At 36.7% G+C, this 21,775-nt stretch overlaps 1 protein-coding gene across 1 annotated transcript in view; it reads left to right on the forward strand.

Moving 5' to 3' along the window:
- Positions 1-21,775, forward strand: part of POLA1 (DNA polymerase alpha 1, catalytic subunit) — a 568,283-nt gene that overhangs the window by 429,298 nt on the left and 117,210 nt on the right. The window lies entirely within an intron of this gene.

The raw sequence follows: 21,775 nt of genomic DNA on the forward strand, positions 1-21,775 counted from the left end.
AGGATGGCATTATTTTTATAATACCCTTATCGCTACTAATCTTCAGTGCCAGAAGTATAGGAAATTTCTTTGTAAATTATTTGTAAATCTAATTGGCAGTGTTGTGTGTTCAATTTTTTTTTAAATCATTCTACTGTCTTTTCTTTTTCTTCTGTATAGTTATAAAATGTGTGCATGTAGCATTATTATGTAATTATTCTGCAAATGCATGTATTTCTAGTATACAAGAACCAAATTGTATTTTAATTTTAAGTACATTGTTGGATCTCTAAGTATTAGCTAGAAGGAAAAGGTAAGACCTTGTATCTGTTCTTACTTTTATGATTTCTGAACTTTGTTTCTTTGATACACTATACACTAAGAAATAAATATTTAAATATTTAAAATTGCAACATTTAAGCTAGATTCTGTGTTGGAAACATTTAGTATTTATTTTTTGTGATTCTAGAAATATTGATCTGAATTATTCTGACTAACATCACCACCCAACCAGGGCAGCCCAACATGCTGTGTTGTTTTGTAATTGCATCCATCTAGGGCAGTGATGGCTAACCTTTTGGCCATTGCATGCCAAAAGTGGGGGGAGTGCAGGGGGTCACGTGTGTGCGTGCCCACACCCATAATTCAATGCGCCCCGTGCCCCCCCACGCATGCATGTGCCACCCCACCCCACTCCTTACGCTTTTGGCATGCGATGGCACGGTGAGCCTGGTAGGCCTGTTTTCCACCCTCCCCATGTTCCAGAGGCTTTCTTGGAGCCTGGGGAGGGTGAAAACAACCTTCCCTACCCCCCTGGAGGCCCTCCGGAGGCCCAAAAATCAGCTGGCCGGCCCATGCATTCATGCCAGAGCTGAGCTAGGGCAACGCTCATATGCCCACCAATATGGCTCCGGGGCCACCTGTGGCACGTGTGCCATAGGTTCGCCATCATGGATCTAGGGTTTTCTGCCCCTGCCTATTTTTTCTTCAACCTGAATAAATAGCTTAAACCCAGTACCATATCTGATAGTTAACCTCAGAAAGATACATCTTACAAAAACAAATTTTCCTAGATTATACCATTTCAAAAAGCCTCACTTGATACCAAAAACTTATCTTTAAATAGTATTTAAAATTTATACAGATCACACAATAGCAAAAAAAAGGCTTAGTGAAAAGATGTTATGTTGAAAAGACACAAGATGAAGAAAGGAGCAATAGTTAGAGCTGTCCAAAATTGTGCTGCCCCATTCACTCACTTATACACATAAGTGTGGTTTAGAGAGTTTATTAATGTTCCCCAGCAATTCCCTTCACTCAGCCTCAGAACTGTCCCAAATAAATCCAGCCACAAGCAGGCCAAGGTTAGTAGTCTAGAAGGCAATGGTCAATAGTCAATAAAACAATGGAAAGTTGCTCCAATAAATAAGTCCACCAAACAAACTTAAATCCACCAGGCCAAACTGAAATACACCCACAAGAGCACACTTGGCAAGAGAAGTCAGAGTTTTCAAGGCACAAAGAGAAGCAGGAAGCACAAGGAACACACAGCCAGAAACCAAACACATTGTTCCCAGCAACACCTCCTTCTGCCTGCTTCAATAAATAGCTTTCAGGTGCAGCCCATCAAGATGGGCAGGACCTTCTCCCAAGTAATCTGGCAGAGCTTGATTGCTCTTGTCTTTGCTCTGCGTATCCTCAGATCCACCACAGAAGGCAGCTCCTCTTCTTCTTCACTGACCATCCACCCATGGAAGCTGTCCCCAGCCGAAGCCGCCTGTAAATCTCTTTCGGCTGGCCATTCAGAGTCATTAATGAACCCAGTTCCTGATGTGCCAGGAATGAGCTTATCCTTCCTGGAGCTGACCTCCAAGGAAGAATCTGAAGAGTCATCCAAGGGAGACATCACAAAAATATGTTTGAAGAAAACCAAACAATTTGCTTTGCGTATCTGCAAATTAAATCAAATTCTAATACCACTTTAGCTGTAGTTACTCAGAGTCTCTGTGGGATGGGGTTGTTGTTTGTTTGTTTGTTTGTTTGTTTGTTTGTTTGTTTGTTTTATCTTAGAACTTGGAAGATTTCACCCACAATTTGGGTAGATTCTTTTTCAAGGAAACCAGCTGCTATTCTATGGGAAGATTAAGGAAAAAACCTTCTAGAAAGTTTTTCTTCAGTATCTTAACTCCAAGAGAGTTAATCCTTTATTATAGGTAGAAGGATTAGTGTAGCCAGTCATTTGTGGGTGTAATTCTGATCTAATAGGTCTTTTTAGAGTTTGTATAGCTAAAAGTTCCCATTATAAATAGTTTTCAACTTACAACTATAGAATAGAAAGACAGGGTGCACCAGGCCTCCCAAGACATTTATCCACCTGATTGTTTGGAACTGAAATCCTTTGGCATACAGCTGCTTTGTTTTGAAGGCTGGCTGAAAGAACTGCCTGCCAAAGGATTTCAGTTCCATGCCTACTTGGATTTTGGCAAGGAACCTCTGCCAAAAACCAAGCAGGCACAGAGCTAAGATCCTTCGGAAGGGAGCTCTTTCAGCTAGCCCCCAGAAATGACAGGAAACTGAAATCTAAGCAGGATTTTCAGCTCCTGAATAGAGAGGCAGTGTGGTAAGATTAGTCTGCCTAGTCATTTGTGTGGGGGACCTCATGAGAGAGAGATCCAGTGCACAGTGTGCAGGAAAGTTTATTTACTAAGGGGCTAAAAGTCCTGCTTCGATTTTAGCAGGAGGATTTTTGGGGGAGGGGAGAAAGGAAGGAAGAGAGAGACTCACATATGACCTGCACAGGGCCTCCCAAGGTCTCCCCACTCCTTGCCTGGGATACTGTTTAACTTTCCATAAGATCACTTAATGACAGCAATTGGAAGTGATGGGATTGTGATCCTTGAGCAAAACTATGATAGCTTGTTAAATAACTGCTTTGCTCAATCACCAAGATTGTGGTCCCAATTGTGATCTTACGTTGCAACTACTTCATATTGTTGGCAATTTAATATGGTATATTTGATCTTGATAGATGGGCTAAATAAGAACAGATATGAATTTTATTTGAAAATTGATTTACATTTTCTCCAAATGTGCTCCCTTCAAGATCACATGAGAAATAGCCAAGAGTACAGTCCTTTTATTCTGTTACCTGCAGATAAAATAGTCATATGTCAAAGAGACCTGATTAAAAGTATTCAAATAATCTAAATGTAGAATGAAATCAGTGACATTTTAGCAAAAACTAATACCCCAAGTTTGTAACAGATCCTTATTTAATTTTATCTCAACAGATGCTAACTACAGGTAGTCCTTGACTTACAACAATTGCAGCATCCCCATAGTGAGATGATCAAAATTCAGCTGTTTGACAACTGGCATATGATGCTTCTGACAAGCAAAATCAGTGTAGGAAGCTGGATTTGCTTAATGACAGCATTATTCCCTTAACAACTGCAGTGAATCGCTTACAAGCTGTGGCAAAAAAAGGTTGTAAAATCAGGTATTATTTAATCACCGCCTTGCTTAGCAACAGAAATCCTGGTCTCAACTGTGATTGTAAATCAAGGACTACCTATAGTATGTTCTAATAAATTGGTGTTCAGTCTAAGGTTTTGTTTAAAATAAAGGTAATCTTATATTTTAATATCTGCATCTTTCAAAGTGAGGGATGGGAAAAGATAGAACATAGAACACAGAGATGTTTGCTGGAACACCAAGTCATTTCTGCATATTGTAGAAAAAAGTCTCTTTTTAAAGAGACAATTTCCTGACAAGAACTTAAATTGTTTCAAAAGAATTTATCCTAAATTGTCTGCTTGATGGATGTGCAGAATCAGATGATAATGTGAGTCACCATTCTTTCTAATCAAATTACCAAAATACTTCTTGTAAAAGTAAGTCTCTCTCTAGCCGTTGATTAATGAAGTGGTGCCTCTGTTTTGTATTAGAATTAATTGAAGTAATACAAATAAGTTATCTCTCTTGCCTTCAGAAATTATCTTCTTTACAAACAATTTAATAGACTTAGCAAACTATCTTTTTCCCCTATCTCTTTTATAGTTCATAGTATGAAATAACAGGAAAAGAATTGTGGGCAGGGTAAGAAAATGAATTATTGAGGGGACCGTTACCATTTCAATATATATAATGAATACATGTTATGTAAATGATGTACAGTATGCAATCATGCCCTGACAAGTCTGTAAACTGGCTAGTTACTTTGTTTATGTATATTAGTGAGATGGTTTTCATGTCTTATTCTATTGTTATATGCATATTTCAAAATAGTAGAAATCACTCCGAGTCTGCAAATATGATGTGTAAATGTAAAATATTGAAGAGAAAAAAGGACAGAACATTTATAAAGTAGTGAATGTCATGCCTTTTTCCTCCAGCACAGTGTAGCCAAGCCTAATAAGGAATATTATAGCGGCCGGACTGTTGTTCATCTTTCAGTATGCACAAAAAGACTGCTTTTTTTCTTTATCTTTGAAGAATGTAATTATTAACTGTATCCACTTATTTGTTTGTATACTGTATGTATATAAGCTAATAACTATATATGGTTTTTGTATGATATATATGTGTATGTGCATTTGTGTGTGTATGTGCTTATGTATAAATTTTTGTAAATAAATTGATATTAATATCACAGTAGAAGTTCCTAAACATTTATATTACTTTTCTCTACTATGTGAGATTAATTTAGTAAATTTTGACTGGAATGACTCTATTGAAAACTCTTGAGACTTGTCTTTCATGGATAGGCTTGTTGTTGAAAACCCTTAAGGTATTGCCTTTCAACTTCGTATCAAAAAGGCAATTGTATATAAAATGCAAAAAATACAAAAGTAGAAGCAATAAAATAATATAAATTACAGAATAACATTTTCAAATAAAACATTTTGGCTCATCTCCAAAATGCAATATTATGATACACATCAGTGAACTTGTACAATTAGAAATATACAGTCTTGGATTCTTTAAAAAAAAAAACACTTTCTTGAGATTTTGTGTGCATGCATGTATAAAAACATCTACCATTTTAACTTAGTCATCATTAGAATCTTCTGAGCTACTGCTAAAAGAGATTAGATCGTTAGGAATGCAATCTAAGACACTACGGAATTCCCAGAAGAGACTTGGAAAACCTTTCTTTTTGTTTAGTTTTAGGTAGATAGTAAAAGCATTTTACTTTACTCAACTGATAATACTTTTTATAAGATATGAAAGATCAGCAACTTTATTTTAAAGCAGTTGTAGTTTTAATGTTTTATATTGTTTTAATCGTTTAAAGGACAGAAAGAAATGTAATTATTGGTTTTCTCCATTAGTTGTCAGCTGTCTTCTGGGAACAGAGCAGTGGTGAAATCCAATTTTTTTTACTACTGGTTCTGTGGGCGTGGTCTGACTTGGTGGGCGTAATAGGGGAAGGATACTGCAAAATCTCTATTCCCACCCCACTCCAGGGGAAGGATACTGCAAAATTCCCATTCCCTCCCCACTCCTGGGGGAAGGGTATTGCAAAATCTTCATTCCTACCCCACTCTGGGGCCAGCCAGAGGTGGTATTTGCCGGTTCTCCGAACTACTCAAAATTTCTGCTACTACAGAACTTCCGGTTGGCTCCGCACGTGCCGCAAACTCTCCATGAGCGCCCAATCCCCGGCATCGTAAAAGCCGCCAGAACAGCCGAAAAACAGCTGTCTGGCGGCTTGGAACCTTTCTCCCCGGGCAAAGGGGAGAGAGGAGAGCTGACAGGTGAAGGTAGAGCTCCCCAAGTGCCCTAGGAGAAATTCTGGGTCGCGAAGGGCGAGAGCTCCCTAGAAGCCTGTCAATCTGCTCCGGACCTGGGACGACTCTGCTAATTAGCGGAGCAAGGCGCCGCGACCAATTCTGCCAATAACAACTGAGGGATTTCCAGCATCCTAAATTGCTGCAGACAGAACAAGCCAGGAGAAGTCAGATTGCAAGTATTTAAACTTAACTCCAATGTTCATTACCTCCTTCGGAAATAACAACTTGGTAAATTTGTAACAAGATGGCGATTGAGGCTTGAAAGGGCGTGGAAAGTGAAAGTTAAAGGAAAGTTTCGTTTCGCTGACAGCCTCTTGCTTGGAAAAATTTTTGACTGAGAGAAGGAGGATTTTAAGACATCAATTTAAGACTGGAAAATTTTTGATTTTATAGAACTATTCCTTTTGGCTTCTGATTAAACTATAAAGATTAATTTAAACTGAAAAATGGCCTCAAAACCTGTAAAGACTGTTCCTATTAAAGGAACTGGGAGTGCCGGAAGCTCCCCAGCCCTTCTAAAATGCGCTTCTAAACTTCTAAAATGCAAGCCTCTGTTCCCCCAACAGATCCACAGATTTTAATGTTTGAAATGATACAAGAAGCCTTAAAAGTTACACAGGATAAAATTGCTACTGTGATTAATGAAAAAATTAATGAAACTAATGAAAAAATACAGACTGTTTCAGATGAGATTAGGGATGATATAATATTGGCATTTAAAGGTTTGGCAGGTCACATTGAAATTTTGGATGAGAAAGTTGAAGAAATTAAGCAATCTACTGAAATTTGGACAATAAATTAGGAGAGACTCAGAACAAAATTGAAAGGGCTGAAGCTGATGTAACAATGATTCAATACAGGGATATGGAATTTGCTTTAAGAATAAGAGGGGTGAAGGAGAACAAACAAGAGAATTTGAAAGAGATGATGTCAGAGGCATTGGCACAGATGGTGGGGGAGCAGAAAGTGGAGTTAGGCTGGCAGATTGACAAGATATATCGCGTCAATTCGTGGGTGGCCAGACAGAAACATTTACCAAGAGACATTGTAATATACTTTACCACAAGGAGACTACGTAATGAAATTTTACAGGCTACCTTTAAAAATAAGCTTCAAGTGGAAGGCCAGGAGGTGATGACAATGAAAGAAATCCCCCCCAAAATGTTGAGAGCCAGAAGGGATTATGCCTTCCTGGTGGATGAACTGAGAAAATGCCAAATACAGTATAGACGGGAAGTGCCAGCCGGCCTAGTGGTGAACTATTCGGGTGAGAGATATCGGCTTAATACAGTATGGAAAGCAAGAGATTTCTATGCCAACGTGTTAAAGGCTGGGCCACCAAAATCACCAGAAGTTAAAAGAAAAAAGGAAGTAATGGAAGGAGAGAGAGAAGAGCTGATGACAATAGTCCAGGGGGGAGCCTTGACTAGTCAAGAAGATTCGCTACAAATCCAGATTGCTGTTCAAGATTTGGATTTAATTGATATACCAGAAGAACCAAAGGATCAAAGACAGACCAGAGCAGCAACAGATAAACGCAAGGAAGAATTAAGACAGCAACAACTCCAGATGGCAATTCAAGAAACTACAAAAACAGAAGCAGTGGGAGGAGCCAGACCTAAAAGTCAAATGAGGCAAGATCATCAGCAAATGCTCCAAATGCTTCAGAGGCCCAAACATGGGAACTAGATTTTTAACTTGGAATGTTAATGGTTTGAATTCTGCACAGAAGAGGAGGAAAATATTTCATTATCTTAAACAATTTAAAAACGATGTAATTTGTTTACAAGAGACTCACATTAGGATACAAGATCAAAAATATCTAATAAATACAAGATTAGGTACACATTATGTAGCGGCAGCACCAGAGAAGAAAAATGGTATAGTTATATATTTGAAAAGAGACTTAATTGCTAAATTAATTGAAGCAGATGATCAAGGAAGATTCTTAGCGATTGAACTTTTAATAAAGGGAGAAAAATTACTTTTAATTGGAGTATATGCCCCGAACCAACAACAGGAAAATTTTTATAATTTTCTACACTCTAAGTTGACACAATGGGGATATAAAACTTATATCCTACTGGGTGATTGGAATGGTGTTTTGGATGTTAAAAAGGACAAGAAGGGACCTAAGCAAAATGTTTCAGCAAAAGCAAGATTGCCCAAATCGTTTTTGGAGATGATGGATGATTGAGAGTTGAGGGATATTTGGCGTGAAAGAAACCCAGAAGAAAAAGATTTTACTTTCTTTTCGGATAGACATCAATCCTTTTCAAGGATTGATTTTATACTAATTACTAATGACCTCTTTTCTAGGGTGAAGAATACGAAGATTTGTTCAAGAACATTGACAGACCATAGTCCAGTCTGGATGGAACTAGAGTATGGAAAGGGGCTTAGGAGGTCCTGGAGGTTAAACGATAATTTGTTTAGATATGAAGAAAATGTTAATGAGTGTAAAAAATTTATGAAAGAATTTTTTGTTATGAATATGCAAAAGGGTACATCGATGGAAATGGTGTGGGATGCAAGTAAAGCATATATGCGAGGTATTTTGATATATTTGAATAAGTATAGAAAAAAACAGGGGGGGAAAGAAAGGAATTCGAAGAAGAGATTAGAAAACAAGAACGAGCTTTGATAGTTAATCCAACAGATAAGAAAATTAAAGAGGCAATCAATTTACTGAAAGGTCAATTTAACATGTTAATAGCAGACCAAGTGGCAACTAATTTACAATATGCTAAACATAATACTTTTTGTAATGCCAATAAACCTGGCAGATGGTTAGCATATTTGTTAAGGAAAAAGCAGAAATCAAGGACTATAGAGAAAATAAAATACAAGGGTAAAGAGGTTTATGAGCAAGAATTGATTAAAAAATCTTTTTTAGAGTTTTACTCAAGGCTGTATACTGGTGATAAAATTCAAGATACAGATATAGATAGATATTTGCAGAAAGAGAATATTTATATAACTTCAACTTCAAGGGCTAGTTTAAATCAATTGATAACTTCTGAGGAAATTTTGTTTGCAATTAAGCAGTTGAAAGTGGGTAAAGCTCCTGGGATGGATGGTTTGACAGCCGTTTATTATAAAAGTTTACAGGAGGAAATGGTGGAATCACTGAAGGAATTATTTACCAATATACAACAGGGAGGAGAGGTACCTCCAACTTGGAAGACAGCTTTTATTTCTTTGATCCCAAAAGAGGGTCAAGATCATACAGATCCAAAAAACTACAGGCCGATTTCACTTTTAAATACAGATTATAAGATTTTTGCTAAAATTTTAGCAAACAGATTAATGACAGTTATGCAGCAAATGATTCATCATGATCAAACTGGTTTTATAAATGGTAGACAAATGAAAAGTAATGTAAGGCAAATTGTTAATTTATTAGAGTATTTGGGGTGGAACAACCAGGTCCCCACAGTGTTAGTATTTTTGGATGCTGAGAAAGCTTTTGATAGATTGAATTGGCATTTTCTATTGAAATTAACAGAAAGGATGCAACTTGGAGAATATTTTATACAATCTATCAAGGCAATATATCAGAAACAAACAGCGCAAATAATAATTAATGGTGGTTTAACAGATATTTTTAATATAGAAAAAGGAACAAGGCAAGGTTGTCCCTTGTCTCCATTGTTGTTTATTTTGATGCTGGAAATTTTACTGAGTAAAATACGTGGGACAGATACAATAAAGGGAATTAAAATCAGACAGCATGAGTACAAGTTACGAGCATTTGCGGATGACCTGGTTGTTACCTTAACCCAACTAGCACAATCGATTACAGCCTTGATGGATATAATTAACCCAAAAGGACAAGTATCTGGTTTTAAAATAAATACAGCTAAAAAAAAGATAATAGCTAAAAATATGACTAGAAGCCAAAAAGAAGAGATAGAAAGGGTAACAGGATTTGAGATAGTAAAGAAGGTTAAATATTTAGGGGTTTATATTATGACCACAAATATGAAACTATATCAGCACAATTATGAACCGTTGTGGCAAAAAATACAGAAAGAGATGGAAAAGTGGAAAAAATTACAATTGTCTTTGCTGGGAAGGATAGCGGCAGTAAAAATGAATGTTTTACCAAGGTTTTTATTTTTTTTTTCAAATGATACCTATACTCAAAAAAGATGAAAATTTGAAGGAATGGCAGAAGGGCATAAATAAGTTTGTGTGGGCAAGGAAGAAACTGAGAGTAAATCAAAAGATAATGCAAGATACACGAGAAAGAGGAAGTCTTAAAATGCCCAATTTAAGATTGTACTACAAAGCTGCTGCCCTCTCAGCAGTTACTGATTGGATAAATTTAACGGAGGAAAGAATATTAAACATTGAAGGATATGGTATGGTCTACGGCTGACATGCTTATTTATTGTATGATAAGAAAGTAGATAAGACTTTTAAAAGTCATAGCCTTGGTACTACAGTGGTTTAAAGCACCCTGTTATTAACACAGCTGCCTGCAATTTACTGCTGGTTCGAATCTCTCCAAGGCTCAAGGTTGACTCAGCCTTCCATCCTTTCTAAGGTAGGTTAAATGAGGACCCAGTTTGTGGGGGCAATAAGCTGACTTTGTATAAATATACAAAAGTATGAAGGCTATTGCTTAACGCACTGTAAGCCGCCCTGAGTCTCCGGAGAAGGGCGGCATATAAATCAAAATTAAATTAAAAAAAAAAATATTAAGGAATGCTTTATTGCGTGTCTGGAAGAAGTATCAATACAAATTAAATGATAAGTTACCAATATGGACAGTACCCAGACACGCGATAGAGAATATAAATGTGGAGCAAAAACAAGATAAGATTACATATAAGGAACTCCTTTATAAAGAAGGAGTTAGATTACAATTAAAATCTATGGAACAATTAAGAGAAGAAGGAATAATTAGAACTTGGTTTCAGTATGGACAGCTGCAGGCCAGATGGGGAGAAGATCAGAAAACTGGTATTTTGCAACAGGATGAGAACTTGATAAAACAAATAAGAGACAAAAGTCAAATGCATATAAAAAGGTGGTATAATGTATTAGTGGAAATAGATTCAGAAACAGAGCTAGTCAAGGATTGTATGGTAAAATGGGCACAAAATATAGGAGAACCAATAATGATGGAAACATGGGAAAAGATATGGGTTAGAAATGTAAGATTTACACAAGCCCAAAATTTAAGAGAGAACTTTTATAAAATGTTTTATAGATGGCATTTAGACCCCAAAAAACTAGCCTGTATGTATCCAAATTTACAACCTAAATGTTGGCGATGTAAGTGTGAAGATGCTACATATTTTCATATATGGTGGACATGTAAAAAAATTAAGGCTTTTTGGATAAAAATATGGTGAATTATTCAAAATATTTTAAAGAAAAAGATCAAATTTACACCACAGGTTTTTTTGTTGGGAATAGTTACGGATTGTACTGTGACAGAGACTAAGTTGGTCTTAAATTTAATAACAACAGCCAGGCTACTGGTGGCACAGTATTGGAAGAAAGAAGATCCACCTACTATTGAGGAATGGACACTAAAAGTCGCGCATTTGGCAGAGATGGCGAAAATTTCATCATATCTTAAAGATCACTCAAACGAAAGATATATATCAGAATGGAGAAGATGGATTGACTATATTCAAAACAAGTATCAGACTAAGAAGTTTCATATAGCTTATGAATGAAACATTTTTAATCTTTAGTTTATGTTTATAGTGTTTTGAGTTATAAGGAGTTAAAGACCTAGGGAGAATTTGAAGCCAACAAATTGTTAGCAAATTTTAGTTTTATGTTTGTGAATGCTATACCCTGTGCTTGTTTTGGGAAGTCTGGGGGGGGGAAGGGGGAGGGGGAAAGGGTGGGTTGGTGGGAAAGGGGGGTGGGTGGAGGGTTGGGAGGGGGGGAGAAAATGTTTGTATCTTTTATAAAACTTTTCAATAAAAAAAAAAAATTCTGCTACTGATTCTCCGAACTGCTCAAAATTTCTGCTACCGGTTCTCCAGAACCTGTCAGAACCTGCTGGATTTCACCCCTGGAACAGAGTGGTCCATGCTACGTAAACCTTAAGAATTTCATAGACCATTATGTATCTCCAATTCTTGACTTTTTTCTCAGATTTGTGTAATAGAAGCAGTTATATTTCGTAAGATATTTAGATAATTAAGCAACAATCTTTTGCACTTCTGTTTTCTGGTTAATATAATGTTTTAACCATGGTCCTTTACTATAGCTCATTTTAGAAGAGCAGGAGAAATTAATGTGTCAGAGGTATAAAATACTGGCTAATACAGGGAATGGAAATGCCTCTGATATTTCTGTTAACTTGTAATATAAAAATTAATCCATATTCAGTGCTGAAGCTAATTTTTTTAAATTGATTTTTAATTAGTGCAAGCAACAGGTTTATTTCAAACTACTTTAGATAGCTTTAAAGCAATACCAAAGGAAGAATTTAAGCCCCCCCCCCAAAAAAAAATCAAAGGAAATTATTCAGACAAAAAAAAATATTCTTTAGTTTTCTGATTCTATGAAAGCTGAATAAAAACACTTACAAAGATAACTATGGTAAAAATTCTGTTAAAATCTATTATTCATAAACTTACATGTACCAAATTTATCAGTAATTTTTTTTAAGATTTTTTTTTTCTCAACAAGATTCTGTTCCTTGACTGGTATACCCACACATACAAATGTCTTAATCTTCCTTAATTGTCTTTGACATTTAAAATCTCTACAGCTTTTTGTTTTCTATTTATTACTAATTGCAAAATATGCTAGGTAACAACAGGGCAGAGGTGTTGGTATAATTAAAAATATATGTGTGTGCATAACTTTTTTTAAAAAAAATCTTACCCATTTAGGAAGTGACTTTCAATTAGCCTCTCTGTTAATATCAGGTCACTATACTCCATAGCTGATGCTTTATTCCTTCATTTGGGTTGTCAGTCGCTTGCTTCAGTTGGCTGGCAAAGGTGGTTGTATATCCATTACGAGCAACATAGCACTTTGCATTTCTGAATTGACAAGCAGCTATATTGACCTAGTGCTTATTATGGGTCAACAGCTGTGTTAACCAACGGAAGGACTGAGGGGCAATTAAAATGAATTGGCAAAAATATATCTTCCTAATTTACTCCAATTTGTTATTTATGCTAACATTGTATGGCTTCTATAGTGACACTAAACAGAATGGATCCAATAATGGCAATTAACATAAAAATATAATGGCTAATCAAATTGACAGCAACTGTTTCTCATCATCTCGACACACAATACATTATCAAAACAAACTATTATGAAGGAGGTAATTTCAGTGTTCTATTCAACCTGCTGCCTGTGTGCAGTCAGGGAGATGTGTACCAGCAATTACTGCTGAATCCCAAAAACTAAACAAATAACTTAATCACTGTCATCCTCTTTTTTTCCGTTCTTCAGGAAGCAGTAATCACGATTTACTAAAAATAAGTGGTATATAATAATATAATGATGATGCATTTCATAGAATAGCAAATAAGGAATAAAATAAGCTTCTGTCCTATGTTAAATACATTTATGTGAAGTATGGGTTAAAGTATAATATTAAGATTTTTAAAATGCAATTTCCTGATTGGGGCTTTTTAATATATAATATTTTTAACTGATTTTGTTAATAGATCATGGACTATTTATGCAGAATTTGACTATTTAAAATAAGAGAAATTTTCAATGTGACAAAACAGTCTATTTTTTGCTAACTAACATTCTTGATATACCGGTAACTATAAAGCTGTAAGTGAAATTCCAGTATGTAATATTCTTGGAAAAGGTTGCAAAACGTGTATTTGAAACTGTATAAGTAATCATATTCCAGAATTTCATTCTATTCCACTGCCAACCTGCATTTTAAGTTTTTCAGATGCTAACATATCTCTGCTGTGTTGTTTCAACTATGTCATGTTCCTTAAATATATATCCTCCTTTTACTCCCAGTTGCTCTGTACCAAATCTCATTGATTTATATTTATTCTAGAGATACTAGCAAATACAAAATGTTGAAAAATATAAAGTGACCAAGGATATTCAATTATTTTAATGGCAATATGTTGATTTGAATTCAGGTTAAAATCATATCCATTTCAGAATACTAGCTGTTGATTCAGTCAGGTAACCAAGTATTTCCTCTCATGTTTAAATGTCATTTTAATTGAACAGCTATTCAAAATCTTGCATTTATTGTTCTCACTATGCTTTTTATATCTACCGTTGTTACTTTACTTTTATGACTAATTGGCTGGTTTGACTAATGAGGAGCACTCACTATTGCAGTATTTTTTTATAGGCTCCATTGCTAACACAAGTTAATGGCATAAGTAATTTCCTACATTATCTTTCTATAAATGACAATTCTTCAGAACTGAAGAAGCTTCTTGGATGAAAACAAGGTATTTTCAAAGGGAAAAAAACCACAAGAAAATCCAGTTGCCTGTTGAAAAAAAGCACTTTTGGGACAATCATGACCTGGATGACTGAGAATCTTCATAGATATGAGTTCTAATTCTTTCTTAAACATGAAAGCCAGTTGGGACCAGTCACTTTCAGCCCAACCTACTAGGATTGCTGTTGCAAGCAATAAGAAGTTGAAGCATTATGTATGCTATCTTGAATTGTACAAAATAAAGGCAGAATATAAATCTAATAATAAGCTACCTGGGGAATACTTGTAATAACATTAGAGCTGTGTTGGTTGGGGACATGAATTAATACACACCACTTTTTATACTGTCATGTTGACTGAAAATGTTGTTAATCTGCAGCAAAGCTTGAGACATCTGATCTAATGCAACAAAGAATACAATTTTAATAATAATATATGAAAGAGTAAGGTAGCTATGTTTGACATGAAAAGTGAAGTGAACAATTATACATTGTACATATAATATACTGAGTAAGTAAATTAATTTGTGTATTTTGGTAGACAGTCTACTGCATATGTGAAAAAATATGACGGTATGTTAAGATGTGCAAATGTGAGTAGCAAAGTAGTAGGTAATTTTGTCTTTTGTGAGGAAGGAATTTGTCAAAAGAAGTAAAAATAGCCATCTGTAACAGTTGCTTTTATTTTCTTTTATGTACTGTTTCTTTTGCTATAAAGTTTAGTATCATATATTTAATTTCTGATCTTGCTTTCTAGTTCCTTGAGGATTTAAGCACTTGAGTTCCTAAAAACTTTTAGTCTATTAGAATAAATGAATCTGTTTCCCTGTAGTCAGATAAGTGAAGAGTATATTTCATGACTATGTTTCTTCCTGCCTGCCATATGGAGGAACAATTGCAGTGAATTTGTTTTTTGCATAATCCTTTTTCCCAGCAGTACAATCTAATCTATTGGAAGTCTTGAGTGTTATAAAAATATAAATTAATTCCACATTGCATTATTTGCTGTTTGAGGGGATGCTTAATTGAAGAATAATTATTGTGTAACCAATAATTACTCCTGTAACCAATTCATTTAAGACATATTTATCTGCATACCATTTTCAGTCCCAAACTAGTTATAGCTCAAAGAGAAAAATGAATTAACTATTCCCATTGAGCTGATAAGCCAAAAATGCATTTAAAAATTAAAGAAATAAAAACGAAAGAGAAAAATCCTTTCAATTAAATAATGTCATACTGAGAGAAGTTCAAATAATGTGAGAAGTTCTCTTGAGAAGCACAGTTCTACTTTATAAACTAAGATGCAAAATAATCTAGTTTGTACTTGTAATAATAGACTTTTATTTAAAAAGCATGCACTGATTTTGAAGAAAGTCTCTTAGAAATAACTTTATGTTCAACACTAAGAAAGCATGCTGTTCAGTTTCTACCAATGAAAATTTGTGAGAGTTATAACCTTTTTTTTTTTTTTTTGCAAAAAGTTTTTTTTATTTTTTTCCAAAGATACAGATTACATCCTTTCGGAAGAGAGCTTTGATCCGGACATCACTTTGTTCAATTTTTAACAAAATATTTAACAAAATTTTATCTATTCTATTTTGCCATAACACTTATTTCTAAATCTTAGATCAGATATACAACTAATATCATCTTTAAAAAAAATTAACACATATTTATTTAATCAAAACAATAATCCTTCTATTAACCCACCTTAATTTTTAATTCAATTAATAACTCATAATACAACAATTCTTACCCTAAATCCTCACTATTAACAATACAATTCAAACATATTTATGTTTCATTATGCTCATTAAACCTTTATTCCATTATTACTTTATCAAATTTAAATCTTATCTTTTTAATTTTAGAAATATAGCAATTTAACATTTAAACATAGTTCTTAGTTCAAATAATGCTCTTTAACACAATTTCCCAATTATCCTAAATTCTATCTATCAAACCATACCATTTATATAACATCAATTAAATAATTTTTGTTTATAAATCATAATCATATATTGTTTCAATTTTCTTTTCTTTTTCACTTAGGTAATAAATGTTCAAATTATCACAATTGTTATACATATTTAAACAATATCCAAATTATTATAGCTATCAATTTTCTAATTTAACCTTTTCTTTTATTCTTCCACTGTTAATCCCAATGTACAAAATACATCTTTATTCCACTGTTAATCCCAGCTTAATCATCTTTATTTTTCTCACTGCTAATCTCAATATAATCATCTTTATTCACTGTTTGTTTGTTTATTTATTTATTTATTTATTTATTTATTTATTTATTTATTATATTTCTATACCGCCTTTCTCCCGTAGGACTCAAGGTGGTGTACAGTCAAGAAAAATATAGACACACAAACATCATAAAATTGCTAATTAAAATTATTACTTAGTTTGGTCAATTAAATAAAACCCAGAATTAGATAACATTTAAAAAATCATTCACATGTTTGTATGTTTAGCCCCGCCTGTTGGAACATCAGGGTCTTGGCACGGCGGAAAGCACGGAGATCAGGGATATTCCGTATCTCCGGGGGCAGTTCATTCCAAAGGGTTGGAGCCCCCACAGAGAAGGCCCTCCCCCTGGGAATCGCCAGTCGACATAATTTGACTGACGGTACCCTGAGTAGTCCCTCCCTGTGAGAATGAACTGGTCGGTGGGAGGCTATTGGTGGCAAAAGACGGTCTCGTAGGTGCCCAGGTCCATGGAGCACTTTAAAGGTGATAACTAACACCTTGAATCGCACCCGGAAGACCACCGGGAGCCAGTGCAGCTCGCGTAGGAGAGGTGTTACATGGGCGTAACGAGCTGCGCCCATAATCACCCGTGCGGCTACGTTCTGGACCAGTTGGAGCCTCCGGGTGCTTTTCAAGGGGAGCCCCATGTAGAGAGCATTACAGTAGTCCATACGGGAGGTAACTAGCGCATGAGTGACCGTGCGCAAGGCGTCCCGATCCAGAAAGGGACGCAACTGGCGGATCAGGCGAACCTGATAAAAGGCACCACTGGCCACGGCCGTCAAATGATCTTCTAAAGACAACCGTGAATCCAGGAGGACACCCAAGTTGCGGGCCCTCTCTGTGGGGAGCAAGATCTCATCCCCTATTGTCAGTGATGGTACCAGCTGACTATACCGGGACGCGGAAGCCACAGCCACTCGGTCTTGGAGGGGTTGAGTCTGAGCTTGTTTCTCCCCATCCAGATCCGCACGGCCTCCAGGCAACGGGACATCACAGCAAGGGCATCATTGGGGTGGTCTGGGGTGGAGATGTATAGCTGTGTGTCATCAGCATACTGATGAACACTCACCCCAAAACCACGGATGATCTCACCTAGCGGTTTTACATAAATGTTGAACAGAAGGGGTGAGAGGACTGACCCTTGCGGCACCCCACAAATAAGGTGCCTCGAGGTCGACCTCTGCCCCCCTGCCAACCCAAACTGCGAACGGTCAGAGAGGAAGGAGGAGAACCACCGAAGCACGGTGCCCCCTATTCCTAACCCCTCCAGCCGGTGCAGTAAGATACCATGGTCGATGGTATCAAAAGCCGCTGAGAGATCTAAAAGGACCAGGACAGAGGAGCAACCTCTGTCCCGAGCCCTCCAGAGATCATCCACCAATGCGACCAATGCCATTTCTGTGCTGTATCGTGACCTGAAGCCCGACTGGAACGGATCCAGATAGACAACTTCATCCAGGTATCGGGGTAGTTGTCGCGCCACCACACTCTCAACAACCTTCGCAACAAAGCGAAGATTGGAGACTGGACGATAATTTGTAAATATAGCCGGGTGCAGGGAAGGCTTCCTGAGGAGGGGCTTCACAACCGCCTCTTTCAAGGCGGCGGGAAAGACACCCTCACTCAGAGAAGCATTTATAATCCCCTGGAGCCAGCCTCGTGTAACCTCCCGGGAGGCCAGTACCAACCAGGAGGGACACGGGTCCAATAAAAATGTGGCAGCATTAAGCTTGCCCAGAATCCTGTCCACGTCCTCAGGAGCCACAGAGTCAAACTCTTCCCAGATAACGCTCTCAAGACCTGCCCCCGTCTCCTCCCCTGGATCTACCCAATCGGAGTCCAGGCCTTCCCGAATCTGAGCGACTTTATCATGCAGGAATTGTACAAAATCCTCAGCTCGACCCTTTAAGGGATCTTCCCGTACCCCCACCTGAAGTAGGGAGCGGGTCACCCTAAACAGCGCAGCTGGGCGGTTCTCTGCAGATGCAATAAGAGCGGAGAAGTAGTTAGACTTCGCCGCTCTTATCGCCACTAGGTAGGTCTTAATATAAGATCTCACCTGTGTTCAGTCAGATTCAGATCGGCTTGTCCTCCAATCGCTCTCCAGGCGTCTTTTCCGACGCTTCATCTCTCTCAGCTCCTCAGAAAACCAAGGAGCTAGACGAGATCGGCATCGGGTCAGAGGCCGCAAAGGCACGACGTGGTCCAAGGCCCCAGTAGCCGCCCTGTCCCAGGCGACCACCAGGTCCTCAGTCGAGTCGTGAGCCAGAGTCTCAGGAAATGGCCCAAGCTCCATCAGGAACCTTTCGGGGTCCATCAGGTGCCTGGGACGGAACCATTTGGTTGGTTCCGTCTCCCTGCGGTGGGTGGAAGTGACTTGAAAGTCCATGTTAAGGAGAGAATGATCAGACCATGACAAGGGCTTGATGTCTATATCCCCTATTCTTAGATCATTCAGCCACTGATCAGTTAATCCGTGTAATCATCTTTATTTTTCTCACTGTTAATCCCAGTGTAATCATCTTTATTTTTCTCACTTTTAATCCCAGTGTAATCATTTTAGTTACTGTTAATCCCAGTATAATTATCTTTATTTTTCTCACTGTTACTCCCAACGTAATCATCTTTTACTTTTGTAGTTTTATTATAAAAAATATTCAAATTATAACAATTGTTATAGGTATTTAAATAATATCCCAATTATTATAACCATCAATTTCTTCAAGTAGTATCTTTTAGCATCTTAATAAAAAATTGGTTCATTATATCCATTGCTATATTTTTTCTGATGTAATCTATGTCCATATATTTTAACTTCAATCCCTATTTCATTTCCAAATATCTATAACATAATTTTTCTCGTATTTGTTTATCTCAATATGGTCAATTTATAAATCCAGGCCTTGGACTTCTTTAAATTTCTTAATATTTTCCAACCTTTTATTCTTTTATCATTCAGTATTAATCTCCATATAATCATTATTATATCATTATTAATCTCAGTATAATCATCATTGTGTTATTGTTAATCTCAATATAATCTCTAGAGACCTCCTTTTTATTATTAATATTCACATGTTCAATTATTTGTTCATATTTAATCACAATATCTTTATCTTCTTTATTTTCCACTTCTATGTCTTATTTCTCCATCTTCATTTTCTTGTCCACACATGTATACTCCATTTCAATTTTTATATCCTCAAATTTTGTCCTCTGTGCAACGTTATAGTTATTTCTTTTATTTCCATTCTCCAAATCAAATAATTGCTCCAATTATAATAGTTCTACTGTATTCCCTTCTATTACTTTTTTTATTTCTCCAAAAGTCAAGCCTCTTGTAGACAAGAAAATCCTCCTCCACAAGTTCCCACGGTTATTATCTGTGAAGTTCACAATTTTCTAAAACAAAGAACCAAGTTTCAATGTTACTTTTTACTTCAGATAATGTCTCTCTGCAATCCACAATTTCCAATTGCTTAATAAGTATCCATTTTGTTTCCATTACATCACAATCTTACTTGACTTCTCTTTTTTCTTTTTCAGTTTAAAAATATCAAATCATATTTAAAGTCCAGTCCAAATTTAAATAGCTCTTCTCACTTCTTTTTTTCTTCCCCCCCCCCTTTTATTTATACATCCGTTTTTTCCTTCTTAAAGCTTATTATCCATTCTTTTTATTTTTCTTGCCATTTAAAAAAGAAAGGAGGGGGGGAAGGATCTCTTTATTTCTTTCCAATCCTTTGACCATGTCTAATTGTTTAAAGTTTCCAATTAGTTTGTTCAGAAATCAATTTTCAGTTGGGTTTTTGTCTTTTCCAAATTACATTTCAAAATCTTCTTTGCCCCCATGCTCCTTAGCCGCTGTTACACATTAGGGGTCTTATAGTTGTAAGATGTTTCTCTTGTTGTTATTCAAGCCTGAGTTGGCTGTCACTCACCCAGCTTCAAAAAAACTCCGTTCCATTTCTTTCTTCTCTCCAGCTCTATACTTAGCCCGGTTGTCCCAGCTTTGTGGCAGCCGCCATGGCTGCTGCCCCGCATCACTGACTCACAGAGAGTTCCCTCTGACCTCCGAGGAACTTGCCTGTTCCTCTTGGTCTTCTGAGGCGCCTCTCTTTCTTCCCCGTCCCTGCAGGACGGTTCCAGTCCGAAGACCCATTGGCAGCAGTTTGGCAACCGGGATTTTTGCAGCGCTCATCAGAGCCCGCTATTTCCCCGACTGTCTCGCCACGACGCCAAACCGGAAGCCCCCCCCCCCCCGAGTTATAACCTTATTCAACAGATAAATCTATCAACCCAAGTAATTTTTCCCAATCATTATCTATAATCTATAAATTCAAGCAAAATCACTGACTCACAGAATGTTAAGATAGATGTAGTCCTAATAGGAAATTTTCATTTAAAATCTAAGTTAAAAGTGGTCTCTGATAAACCAATGAATAAAATTCTCCAAAAGCCAGGGGTGAAATGCTCCCGGTTCAGACTGGATCACCCGATCCGGTAGTGATGGCGGCGGGTGGTTTGGAGAACTGGTAGCAAAAATCCCTGCCCCCCCCCACACCATGCCCAGCTGAGCCACATGATCATCAGAGGCTTTTTTGTTTTTTTACTTTTAAAAGCATTTTTTCTACAACCTCTTCCAATGAAAAAATGCTTTTAAAAGTTAAAAAAAAAGCATCAGATGATCGCGCGGCTCAGCTGGGATCATCAGAAGCTTTTCAAAGCATTTTTTTCTGCAACCTCTTGGCCGAAGAGGTGGTAAAAAAAATGCTTTGAAAAGTCTGTGACGATCCCAGCTGAGTTCCCTGATCGGCAGAGAGGCATTTTTTTAAAAAACCTCTCTGACGATCCCAGTTGAATTCCTGATCGGCAGAGAGGCTTTTCAAAGCATTAGAAAAAATGCTTTGAAAAGTTTTTTTTAAAAAAAGTTGGCCACGCCCATCCAGTCACATTACCCACACACACACACACACACCCCAAGCCACGCCCACAGAACCGGTAGTAACAAATTTTACATTTCACCCCTGCCAAAAGCTCTCTGGAATGTCACAAAGTCATAGGCTCAGAGTTATTTCACATACAATGTATGCATTTCCAAAGTATTTATTGTACAAAAATATATAGTTTATGTTAAACATACTTTTAGCATGAAACTATATTGAAATTTGCTTTCCTAATACTATGTATAATTTCTAAAGTCATTGTTAAATGCATGTATTGACTATGTAGTCAGATGCTTCTTTTATATTTCTATAACAATCGTATAGTTTCATGATTTAAAATAAGTCTATTAAAACCTTTATTGT

Source organism: Pituophis catenifer, unplaced genomic scaffold (genome assembly GCF_029215685.1).
Source record: "Pituophis catenifer annectens isolate HBS135680 unplaced genomic scaffold, rPitCat1.0.hap2 SCAF_4, whole genome shotgun sequence".
In the NCBI taxonomy this organism is placed as follows: Eukaryota; Metazoa; Chordata; class Lepidosauria; order Squamata; family Colubridae; genus Pituophis; species Pituophis catenifer.